A 13,344-nucleotide genomic window follows, 5' to 3' on the forward strand; every position below is an offset into this window, starting at 1 on the left:
ACAACCTATTTCGAATCGTAACCTTGATGCTATCCCGAAGCTTCCTTCAGGACCTTCGGATCAATCGCCAACCTTTGGGTTCGGAGCCGACCTTCCGGTATCTTCAGCTAACCTCTGGATCTCCTGTGTCTTTGTAGCTTCGGGTAACCTCCGACCTTCGGTGTGGCGATCCCCAACATTCTTTTTTTTCTAGCTTTACTTGGAAGCATCGAATTAGGGCTAAAATACAATGCACTATTCTAACTTTTAATTTTAGACAAGTCCTTCTAAAAAAGATCTTGAGGATCAATATACGTGATTTCAAAAATTCTAGTAAACAAAAATCCTAAGAACATTATAAAATTCATGCATCACTAATAACTAACATTCTGATATTATATTCACATTATTTTAACCAAAATTTGTAATCACGTAGAAATCATAAATATTCTCTGTTGACATTTGGGGCATGTAATAATTTAAATTTCAATGTTAATGTATGCAAGGTTCAAATGTCGAAAAGTTTAAATGTACACGTACATATATTAATCCTCCAAACATCAGAAAATTTAAATGCACCTGTATATATATCCATCGTCACTCTTTTCTTGTTATGCACAAAGCCAAAATCAGAGCAAGAGGTTCCACGCGCTTCCAAAAAATCCCTTAATAAGTTACCAAAAATCTGTGCTTTATGACTACCATTCCTTGGTGCATTGTTCACCGCCTTTTCCTCCATAAACGCCACTTCCAACCTCTTCCGCTATTGCTACCACCGCTTTTGTAGCCCTAAATATCATAAGAAAAATGATCTAAACATACAAACCTATTTCAAAATATAAGAGATTGGGAAATCATCACCAGTATACCAAACTAATATCAATCAACCAACTTTTATCTATACAAGTTAACATTGGAATTTATCGAGCATGTTAACTCTGATATGACTCCTTTTATCAATGCAAGGATCCATAAAAAAAATATTCTTTCCTGCTATACAGATTTAACATCTAGAATGGTTTAACATCCCATTCAATTCGACGGATTTCTATATGCATCATTGCAACCAACGACCAGCTCAACTCAATTCGCACATCTAGGGCCGGCTTCTACGGGGACAGGGGCGATGGTGTATTCCAGAGACAATGGGCGCCGGTTACCTCTAGGAAAACGGGTGCTGGTGCTTACGGCCATGCAATGTACGACGCTAGGGAAAATAGGGGAACACCAGCACTGACAACCAGGGAAACATGGGCCATTCGAATGGAAGGAAGAATGGGCTTACATGTTACCTCTAGCAACGACAAAACAATATGGGGCGCCGGTGGACAGGAGAACAATGGGTGCAAGTGGCCAGAAGAACAATGGTCGGTGGTGAACAAGGGGTGACGGTGGCAAGGAGAATAGAGGCAGGAAGACATGTGCCGTTCCTATAATGGCAGGAAGAACGGGAAGTGATCAAACTTCCAAAGAAGCTATGTTTGAGGGTATTTTTCTTCCAAACATACCGTCGCGCGAACTATGGAGTTTCGCATGTGCAAAGGAAAGCCGACTTTGTGCATAAGGAAAGAAATATGCGGGGTCAATTTTATATTCCTTAATTGTGCACGTGAGGGCATTTTTCTTACAAACATACACGCAAAGGAAAATCGAGTTTGTGTCTAAGGAAAGAAATATGCGGGAATCAATTTTCTTCCTTAACTGTGCGTGTGAGGGTGTTCCATGCGGTGGGTACACTAGGTGGATATGTAGAAGGCTCGGGTGAAAAAAGTTTAAGCTTTTGGGCGGAAATATTTTTCCTTCTATCAAAAAATGGGATTCCATCCTCTTTCGTCAAACTTTTTGGCCTTGCAAGTGGGACCTCCATGAGAGGTATGGTGGCTCTAATCTTGGTGAAAAATGATTTCAATTATTTCAGCTTTTATAGTATAGATAGATAGATTAATTGTGCGTGTGAGGGTGTTCCATGCGGTGAGTACACCAGGTGGGTATGTAGAAGGCTCTGGTGAAAAAAGTTTAAGCTTTTGGGTGGAACCATTTTTCCTTCTATCAAAAAATAGTTCTCCACCCTCTTTCGTCAAACTTTTTGGCCTTGCAAGTGGGACCTCCGTGAGAGGTATGGTGGCTCTAATCTTGGTGAAAAATGATTTCAATTATTTCAACATTTATAGTATAGATTTATAATAAAGATAGAAGGTCAATTGTTTGAACTAAGGACACGATCAACAATAGCAAGGGCAAGATGTCCTAGCCTACTGTGTCATCTTGACAATTATGGTTTATTGGCAGCATAGACTTGTTTGGTCGGATCTCTTTCAGAGGAGCTTGGTCCTAGAGGACTAAGACCACCACGGCTTCTACCTTGATGAAAGATTTTCTTCGTTAGCAGATACTTAATGAAAAAGAAATCTAGGTGAAATTCCAAAATGGCATGATTATCACGTGCTAGTTTATGAACAGAAACAAGACTTTTATTGGCACTAGGCACACGAAGAACATTTTTAAGATGAAGATCTTTACTAGGGGTACGTAGAACTAAATGACCAATATTACTAATTCTCATACCTGAACCATTTGCAGTATGGACTTGGTCGCGACCATTGTACTTGTCACGAATGGTCAGCTTCTCCAATTCTCCAGTGATGTGATCAGACGCACCACTATTGGCGTACCAATTCATGTCATGGCCATATCCAGAGGTTGAGGGACCAGCAGTATTGTAGCTTTGCTGTTCTTCCTCTTCATCATCGTCATATCGGTAGCAGCATCTGGGTGCTTCATGACCAGCCTCCTTTTACGGATCTGGCACTTGGGACCCTTTGTCTTGGAGCTTCCGGACCAGTTGATGTTGGAGTTGGAGTTGTTGCCATGGTTTTGGCCGCTGCCGCGACCACTGACTTGGCCTCGACCTTCTCCTCTGTTGCGTTCTTGTGCAGCTGCATTAGCTGAGGACTGATACTATACCCTCCTTCTTGATACATCTCCAAGCGCATATCATAGGACAATAGTTGGGAGTATATACCACTCAGAGAGATTGATCCAATCCAGCCAAGAACCAAAGTAACAAAGGAGTTGTATTCAAAACCTAGGCCGGTTAGGATGTATTGAATCATCCCATTGTCATTTATGATCTTACCGGCAGTTGCAAGCTCATCTCGGATTGAGCACATCTTGTTGAAGTAAACGGAGGAGGACATGCTGCCTTTCTTGAGGGTAGCGAGCTTCATGCGCAGGTTTGCAACCCATGCTTTTGAGTGTGCCGAGAACATCTCTTCGAGCGCCTTCCATGCTTCTACCGAAGTAATTGTCGTTGCCACTGGTGCCAAAGCCTCCTTGATGAGAGAATTCAGCAGATAGCTCAACAATTGTTGATCTTTTGCAATCCATGAATCATACTCTGGATTGTGCACAATCTCCCTCTCTTGTCCTCCTTTGCCACCTCAATTGTTTTGGGCGGCTCAGGAACAGATCCATCGAGGATGCCCAGCATGAGCTAAGCTCCATGAACAGCGGGAAGAAATTGAGCCTTCCATAAGATGTAGTTGTCCCGAGTTAGTTTCTCGGAGACAAATCCTAGCTGCATCGAAGAGGAAGATGAGGATGATGTCGATGCCATGCCTATGAAAGTATGTGGATGTTTATGGAAGAGTAGCTCTGATTACCATGAAAGAAATTCAGTTAACGTGATTGCCTATCTTGGCATATCACGGTTCCATGTTTATATAGGGCAAGTAGCCGGCAACAATTACATGAATAGGAGATGTACTTGTATAGAACTCGGTTACAACTTGTGTAACAAGAATCTATTCTATCTCTAATAATATCCTAGTCCTTGTCAAGTACAAGATCCTGTGTTTTCTAGATTACATGTTCTAGAGTACAAAGTTACTGATATTCTTACACAGCCAGGCCTCGTGCTCTATTTCTGTGCCCTAGCTTGTTCAGACTTCATAGTACACTTATTTGGAGAGCTTGGGTAGCTGGGTTGCCCGTGTAATTGTGTGATTGACCACACAAATTCCCACGTGTCTGCATGGTCCAAAGAAGGTGCCAGCGGCGATGACCTGTTCTTTATGAGGGAGAGCAGCGAGAGAATACAAAGAGAGGCGAGAGAGAGAGAGAGAGAGAGAGAGAGAGAGAGAGAGAGAGAGAGAGAGAGAGAGAGAGAGAGAGAGAGAGGGGCAAGATTGGATCCATAAGGTGAAAAGGGATAAGGCCAGGGGCAATCTAGTCTTTTCAGGGGATATAAAATGAAAATGAGAAGGAAAACCAAAGGAGTTGAGAAAATATAATGAAAACCCTCGAATCGAAAGAATTCGCGTGCGAGATGTTATATTTTAAAAGGTCAATGGATTGAGTGTTAGATCGCATGAGGTGTGCGAATTGAGTGTCAAATATTGAAATTTCTCGGGCACAGCAGGCGGCTGGAGGAAGGAAAGGAGGAATCGATCCCAAGTCCCAACCATGGAACTAGGTGTCTAATTGCAAAAATCTGGATCGCGATTAAGGAGTTACTTGAAAAGTTCTGGGATTGGAGTTGTGTGTCAGCTCATCGGTGCCATCGCATCGGGATCGGAGTTGTGCACAAATGCATGTCAACGGTGTCGGCGAAGACACATCAGCGCCATGCATGGTGCAATATTTGAGGACACATCGTCGTTCTGGACGCCAATGGAGAGGCCGGTGCATGTTCCTCTACCTACTCCACGGCTGATGCAACTTGGTAGGCCGGCCTCTGGGATCAAGTATTCGGTGGAACGTGACGTCGCTCTGGCGAGCCGAGCCACGAGCCACTACCCTCGCGTTCACAGCTATGCATGTTCTCGGGGAAGACGAATGTGAGATGCGAACATGGCCACCATGCCCAGTCAATGTGCGAGCCCACGACATCCGGTAGTTGCGGGATGTAGAAGAGTTCAATAGGAGGTTGCTTGGCGGGATAGGGCCTCGTGATTCGGGTTGGGACAGAGGGTGGGGCTGACAGCAACGACGGTGGGCAGGGCATGGCGTCCAGGCCAGAGGAAGGAGCAGATCCGAACCATTGAATCAGGAGCCTACATGAAAAAATTCAGACCATGATTAATAATTGAGATCCAGTTTAAGGTGTTATATGAAAATTACTAGGAATCTATATGCAAATACTTGGATCAAGATTATTAATTACGATCCATATAAAGGGTCTATTTGAAAAAAAAATCTAGGGTTATATGAAAACCCACCATAATCTCGGGCGTCAGACTCACCGGCTTCCACCACCGCCTGCTCTATGGCGAGCTCAGCCGCGGCCACACCGCGCCTTCCACCTCCTTCCACCTCCATGGAGCCATTGTACGCCGAGGTCATAGCCCATAGGAACGTCGTGGTCCACGAGACCACAGGGCACGCTCCATCATCCAAGCTCGCCCACCAGAACGCAGCGGCTGGGCAGCCCGTGGAATGCATCAACAGTGCCTCAGCGTAAGGGAAACCCCACATTTTCTTTGCGCAGCGTGGCGGCGTCTCGCTTGGACCACCGCCATCCCTTTACTTCATCACGGCGGCCGCGTGGCTTTTGTCTCCCGCGTGCCATCAGCAAGCCCTGCTGCAAGTTACATTTGCAACGCTAAACGCCTAAACTGACCGAGAGAGTTTTCATTTGATCGAGAGAGTTTTTATCATCCTGTTAAGCTGATCGAGAAAGATTTTCCGCTGGCATGGTGCGTCGATTTTCGGGGAAGAAGATAGCTCGCTGAGGCCGCAGCACCATGGATGCCGGCGGCCGGGAGCAAGGACAGGGCCCGCGTGGCGGCTGGAACGTGGCGGTGATGTAGCGAGCCGGAGCACAAAGCTGAGGCGCCGGGCGCCGCTCGTGGAAGGGCCTGCCGGGGTCAGGGTGGGCCACATTTACCGTCCACCCCTGGATCATCGAGGCCGTTCGATCAGACATGTGGTGGACCACCGAGGCCATTGGATCAGACGTGTGCCGATTGGGCAGAGGAGCCCGGTGAGAGGGCGTGCAGACATGTGGTGGACCATCGAGGCCGTTGGATCAGACATGTGCCGATTGGGCAGAGGAGCCCGGTGAGAGGGCGTGCACTGCAGGGGCACTACCTGTTCTTCTCACAACTCAAGCCCGGTAAAATTATTTTTGCTTGCTAAGCAGCAAATCCATTGTTTTTGTTTGTTTGCAGCTAAATTATTTTTGCTTGCTAAGCAGCAAATCCATTGTTTTTGTTTGTTTGCAGCTAAAAACAATGTTTAGATAGATGCATCTAAGCAACAACACCGATTTCATAAATGCGTATGATTTGAACAACCCTACGTGCGATGTAATTTTCACAAACACGATCGATTCAACCATTTCTCAGGCATTAAGGTTGACAGATATAGGATCACAGATAGGCACGATTGTTTTGACAGCATAACCTAGAGTCTTAAAGTTTACTGCACTAGATCACCTGAACAACACGAGCAGATCACACTACAGTAAATTATATTTTATATCTCACTAGCTTAGTGCACGTGCGTTGCTACGGGTGAAACTAAGATCATGGTAATACAATAAAGCATGATCATATATAATAAAACACATAGCCTACTGAAAAAGGAGAGAAGCAGATTATCAAATTCAAAAGACACTGCTTAAAGCCCAAACATGGAAGAGGCACCTAAGTGCATATCTGCTCTGTCCGACACGTCATATGTCAGTCACATGATACGTGTTTCTATATAGAAAAACTACAAGACCTTAACTTTGTCTACTCAAGGAAAACCCTAAAAGGAATCCTAGTTAAATTTATTTCTTAACTTATTTAGGCTCCAGAAAATTTGATCCTCTGTTATTGGCTTCCTGAAAAAGGACGTGTTCCTGAAGAGCGAAAATTCTCAACTCCTTAGCCTAGATTTCAAACGTGGGTAAATAGTATGATCAGAAACAATATATAGCTCCAATCCTCCTGGCCTAATGTGCTAAAACATGAAAGACATGGGAAAGCATCGGCTATAATTCATCAGATGTATATAAACATTATACAGTTTTCATCCATTAGAATTCAATCAGGTGTCATATTAGAATCAATTCATCATGCATCAATTACCAGGATCACAACATAATCAAGCCATCATCTATCAAAGTGTAGAGGGCAAAAGACATTTCATCAGGCAGTGAAATTACCTGGAAGCTTCCATCACCAATGTAGGCAATCACACGAAATCACCAGGCAATGCACCACTGACCATCCAATTTGAGTACTGTATTTGGAGTTCATACCTGCACCATCAAGCAGTTCTTGTCAGAACAAGTCACAAAAAGTTCAAGAGCAACGAACAAAACATATTACCATCAGAATGCTCACCCACTATCTTCAAATAGTTTTAAGTTCCTATATGTTCATCAAATAGAAATAACCATTTCTAGCAATAACTGCACTATCACAGATCACCATTCACCAGTCAACATCTAATGGATGTCTACTTACCAGAAAGATATGAGTAGGTTGAGGGCTCTAGACAATGCAAAACACTGGACTCAATGTTGCAAGTGAACAAAACCATAAGTAACAATACGACATAAAGTCAAACAAGTGATATAGATGTATCAGCAACTGACGTGGTAGTGCCACACAAAGTAGTGGTATACTCTATAAATCCAATCATATTAATACACGCACGTATTCTTATCACCCTAGTATTATATATATATATATATATATATATATATATATATATATATATATATATATATATAATGCACCTTGTTGCATTTGCTATAGAAAATACACAGACCCCCAAACTCCCGAACCAACCAACCCGATCCCGCGCACCTCCCCCGCTCTCGTCCCCCCCCCCCCCCCGCGCCCCTGACCTCGATCCCCCACGCGCCTCCCCATCCCGCGCGCGGCCGCCTCCCCCGGGCCCCGCGCACCCCTATGCCCTCGGTGCCCTTGGTCCCGACTCTCCGCTCGTCTTCTTCCCGTTCCTCTGTTAGCGTACGTACAGAGGAAGCTGCCCCTCGTTGATCTCCCGCTTTAGGCCACTACAACTCGATTCTTTCGACGGTAAGCACCCTATGACCCTCCTCTACCATCCCCAAGCCTAGCCTCTTGCTATCCCCTCCTGTGCAGAGCTCCCTACGAGCTCCAGAATATCATCCATGGATGCCCCATGGCCCCCTCCTTTTCCAACAACAGCCCCCATCGGGAAGCTCGAAAATCGAATCCACTCGTCCTCCTCTCTCTAACCATGCCCTCGGATTTGAAAACGGTGGATTGTAGCTCGATTCCGGCGAAACTCCGGCGAACTGCCATGGGTTGCAGTTCCGCGAAAACTAATTGCAACAACGAAAATAGATCAATTGCAACGACGACACCATATCCATTGCAACATGACGGATTTTAATTTCTCGTTCCTCTGTTCATGTACAGAGGAAGGCCGCCCTCGTCGATCTCCTGGATTAGGCCACCAAAGCTCGATTCCTTCGGTGGTGAGCACCTTAAGGCCCTCCTCTACCCCCCCCCAAGCCTCGCCCCTTGCTATCCCCTCGTGTACAGAGCTCCCCACGAGATCCAGAATCATCATCCATGGTTGCCCATGGCCCCCTACTTTCCCAGCAACAAACCCCATCGGGAATCCCCAAAACCGAATCCCCTCACCCTCCTCTCTCTAACCATGCCCTCAGATTTGGAAACGGTGGACTATATCTCGATTCCGGTGAAGCTCCGGAACTGGCATGGGACTGGTACAGTAGCAATTCCGCGAAGACCAATTGCAACAGCGGGAATAGACCAATTGCAACGAGGACGCCGTATCAATTGCAACGCGACAGAAGTGCACTCTGAACAGCAAATGCACAGACCGTGGCGGTTGCAACTGCGCCACTGCAACAATTGCAACTCGATGAACAAGTTGCAACTGGACGCGAACCAATTGCTATCAGACCCAACCCAGTTGCAACTAGAGACGGACCAATTGCAGCTGCGTGCGACCAATTGCAACCGCAGCACTAGAGCAATTGCAACAGTGACACCATACTAATTGCAACTAACGGAACTATTGCGACAAATTTGATCCTGTTGCAACTAGATATGAACCAATTGTAACTGGGCCCGACCCAGTTGCAACCTGATACGAACCAATTGCAACTAGAGGCGAACCAATTGCAACTAGAGGCGACCCAGTTGCAACTACACGACGAGCTCAGTTGCAACCAGGGGGTGGGTGCATTCTCTATACAGAATGCACCCAGGTGCATTATATATATATACATATATATATATATATATGTATATGTGTATGTATATATGTATGTATGTATGTATGTATGTATGTATGTATGTATGTATGTATGTATGTATGTATGTATGTATGTATGTGTGTGCGCGCGCGCGCCCCATTTAAGGTCCAATGTATAACTCATCACGGATCAACATCTATAGCAATCAAAGATTAGGCATTGCTAAGTATAATAGAGTAAGGAAACACCAAATTTTAACCCTGCAAGGAGATTGCACCATGAATACCGCTTTCCTGGTACAAAAGCCTATCTTATTTATCAAAAACTTCTAAGGAAGTGTACGAGTACAGGATAAGCCCTCTATTAACTATTCTAATGAACACATGTGGAGCAGACAGCAGGCTAGCTTTTGAGATCACAAATCACCCACAATTAACAGTCATCGACTACAACTCAATAAAGAATATGTTGTCCCGTAGCAAGCAGTACACACATAAGTCGAGAGAAGGTAACCTTTACGTTATAGTTGCAGTTTACAAACCATCTAATTGGGTATGTTTCCCAATCAGTTTGCTCTCGTGCGTTAACAATGAAAAGAGAAGGCAACATTAGCTGTAGTGTCCTTGCTTTACTCAAATTTGTATATTTCCTAATAATGTTCTCTAGTGCTTGCTCATTGCTCTACAGCTTGAATTTCGAGGAATAAACAGAGGCCGGGATGCAACGCCAAGTGCTGCTTTGACTTGGAGCCGTGCCTTGGACTAGAAGCAGAGGAATGAAATGTGTTGTTAGCTGCTGCTTCGATTTGCATCTGAGGCAGGGAGGGGTGCGGTTGCCGCAGCTCGATTTTGTGGTGCTTGCAATAATCGATTGAGAGAGAAGAGGAAGGTTCTCGCTGATTTCATCTGACCTTTCGGGAAAAGAGAAGAACTGCTTACAACGCAAGAAGCTGTAGCCGCCGGCCCCAAGCCTGAGCCCTGCACCTCCAGTGTCCGCTGTCCATTCCTCTCCTCAGTGTTGACAGCCGTTTCTGGCAGTTCAGAGGCCGACCGGTCTGACCGGTCTGTCCAGTTGTAATCCGAGTAAGCTTCGTTTTATTTTGGAAATTCTTGTATAAATCGACTTGGAGAGGGGTACGACTTCCCCGGCCTATAAATATAAAGGCTAAGGCCGATTGAAGTATTCTCAATCGAATCAATACAAAAAATCTAGGGTTGGAAAAAGCTAGGGTTGGAAAGCAATTTAGGGTTGGAAAAAGCTAGGGTTTAAGAGATAAAAAGTAATGCGATTTTTTTTATTGATTCGATTGGGAATACCTCAATCGGCCTTAGCCTTTATATTTATAGGCCGGGGAAGTCGTACCCCTCTCCAAGTCGATTTATACAAGAATTTCCAAAATAAAACGAAGCCTACTCGGATTACAACTGGACAGACCGGTCTGACCGGTCAGCCTGATCGGTCAGACCGATCGGCCTCTAAACTGCCGGAAACGGCTATCAACATATGCCTCCCTGCTTTTTGGTGAGTTTCACAAGCCAAAAAGCAAGAACTATTCTGATGTACATGTTTTACATAGAGCATACAAGTCCAAAAATAAAACTAAGGGCGATATCCAATACCGGCCATCCTCGTCTTCATGCACTTTGCCATACGCTAGGATAGAACTTCTTTAAGTACCTCCCATTGATAGCCCTTGGTAGACGCTCACCTTACATTGTCTCCACCATATACGAATTACCGGAGATAACTTTGATAATCTTGTATGGACCCTCCCAACTTGGCGACCATTTGCCAAACTTATTGCTTTTCATTCCAAGAGGCAAAATTGTCTTCCAAACCAGATCCCCAACCTGAAAAGATTTAAGTTTTACCTTTTTGTTGTAAGCTCTGGCTACGCCTGCTAATGGGGTTGAACCACCCCAAATCCGCCCCTACCCATATTTCAAGAGCCCTAACTACCACCCGCCCCGACCCACCCCGTCGGCCCAATGCCCCAACCCGCCCCAACCCGAAGTCACGATGGAAGATGATATGTGACTTACATGCCGATCTACTACCATAGCGCCCCAACCCGTCCCAACCCGTCTATGTCATCAACCCAACCCGCCCCAACCCATTTCATAGTGTCACCCGTTTCCACCCATCCAATAGTACCCGTATTAAAATCCACCCAAAAAACTCATCAAACCCCGCCCCATTAGCAGGAGTAGCTCTGGCCACCCGGAGTTTGTCTTTCTCAATCTCCTTCAAAGCCTTCAAACGTTTGTCGGTCACCTCATCAATATTATCCATCATCAAATCATGGTAATCAACAGCGGAGAGGTCATTTTGCTTTACCAATCTATATGCGTCCAGATTTACCTCAACGGGTAAAACGGCCTCTTGACCATATACAAGCTCAAAAGGAGTAACTTTAGTAGCACCATGTCTAGATATACGATGAGCCCACAATGCTTCGGATAACACTTCATGCCACCTCTTAGGATTTTCTTCTATCTTCTTCTTGACAAGTTTGATCAAAATCTTATTACTAGACTCGGCCTGCTCATTGGCTTGAGCATAGTATGGAGATAAATTGAGCAACTTAATCTTGTAAGATTCGGCAAACGCACGCACCTTTTTTTGATATAAACGAAGAACCTTGATCCGTTGTCAAAGTTTGTGGAATGTCGAATCTATGAATAATATGCTCAGTAATAAACTCAATTACCTCCTTATGTGTTATATTCTTCAAAGGAACCGCTTCGGTCCATTTAGTGAAATAATCCGTAGCAACTAATACGAAGCGATGCCCCTTTGAAGATGGAGGATTAATTTGTCCAATGAAGTCCAACCCCCAACCTCGGAATGGCCATGGTTTAATAATAGGATGCATCAACGCAGCAAGCACCAATTGCAAATCACCAAACCGCTGACACTCTTCACATCTTTTATAGTACTTGAAACAATCGGATAGCATGGTGGGCCAATAGAAACCGGCTCTTCTAAGTAACCACTTCATCTTGGGAGCCGATTGATGAGTACCACAAATACCTTCATGAACCTCACCCATAGCAACCCGGGCCTGATCCGAGTCTAAACACTTGAGAAGCAAATCTTCGGCAGTTCGACGATAAAGTTCATTGTCAATTAAAACGTACTTGAAAGCCAAACGCCGAATATTCCTCTCCGCACCACGACCAGTATCTCTCAAATATGATATAAGAGGAACCCTCCAATCCTGGGCTTCGACCGAGACAATTGAATCATCTATTTTGACCGAATTAGAACCAACAGCGGCATCACTGGTCAGACCGGTCTAGGCAGTCAGACTGGTCTCGCTGACCGGTCGGACCGGTGCGTCCAGAACCAGACACTCGGCTTTCGTTTGCATCGGCTTGCGAATGTTGAAATATTTTTTCGTAACATTATAGCCAGATGCTTGCTGAGCCAGAGTATTTACCTTTCCATTCTCTTCCCTCGGAATATGTTTGATAATAAATTCATCGAAGAAAGAAATAATATCGAGGTATTTATTAAGATATGCATTTAGAGAACCATTATAGCACTGGCATACCTTAGATACTTGCTGCACCACCAGAAGAGAATCTCCAAAGGCTTCAACATGCTTCACGCCCATGGATTGCAAAAATTCCAAGCCAAATAGAAGAGCCTCATATTCAACTTGATTATTTGTGCACTCTTCTTCCAATCGGTTTGAAAATTCAAAAACGGCACCATTCGGAGAAATAAGAACAGCACCAATCCCTTGACCATCATCACAAACCGATCCATTAAAGTACAACCTCCATGGTGTGCAAGTAATATAGCCGACTTCTAGATCATGCCTGTCATTAATCCGATGTTCAACAATAAAATCCGCAACAATTTGGCCACTCATAGATTTCAAAGGTTCACAAGCCAAATCATATTCAACCAAAGCATAAGCCCACTTGCCGATTCTACCACTCAAAATCGGTTTTTATAACATATGTTTGATCACATCGGTTTGACATACTACTATGCAAGTACTAGATAGTAGATAATGCCTTAATTTGGTACAAGCATAATAAAGAGACAAACACAACTTCTCAATAAATGTATACCTTGTCTCCGCATCAATAAGTCGTCGGCTTAAATATGTAATGATATACTCCCTCCCTTCGGTCTCTTGA

The 13,344-nt window shown here is 44.6% G+C and overlaps 1 long non-coding RNA gene across 1 annotated transcript; it reads right to left on the reverse strand.

Moving 5' to 3' along the window:
* Positions 1-463: 463 nt before the first annotated feature.
* On the reverse strand, positions 464-10,208 carry LOC120671618. Its single transcript, XR_005673681.1, has 3 exons — positions 10,129-10,208; positions 7,133-7,228; positions 464-768 (listed from the first exon to the last, which is right to left on the reverse strand). It is a non-coding gene; the product is annotated as an uncharacterized LOC120671618 (long non-coding RNA).
* Positions 10,209-13,344: the final 3,136 nt, after the last annotated feature.

This window comes from Panicum virgatum, chromosome 4N (genome assembly GCF_016808335.1).
Source record: "Panicum virgatum strain AP13 chromosome 4N, P.virgatum_v5, whole genome shotgun sequence".
NCBI classification, from domain to species: domain Eukaryota; kingdom Viridiplantae; phylum Streptophyta; class Magnoliopsida; order Poales; family Poaceae; genus Panicum; species Panicum virgatum.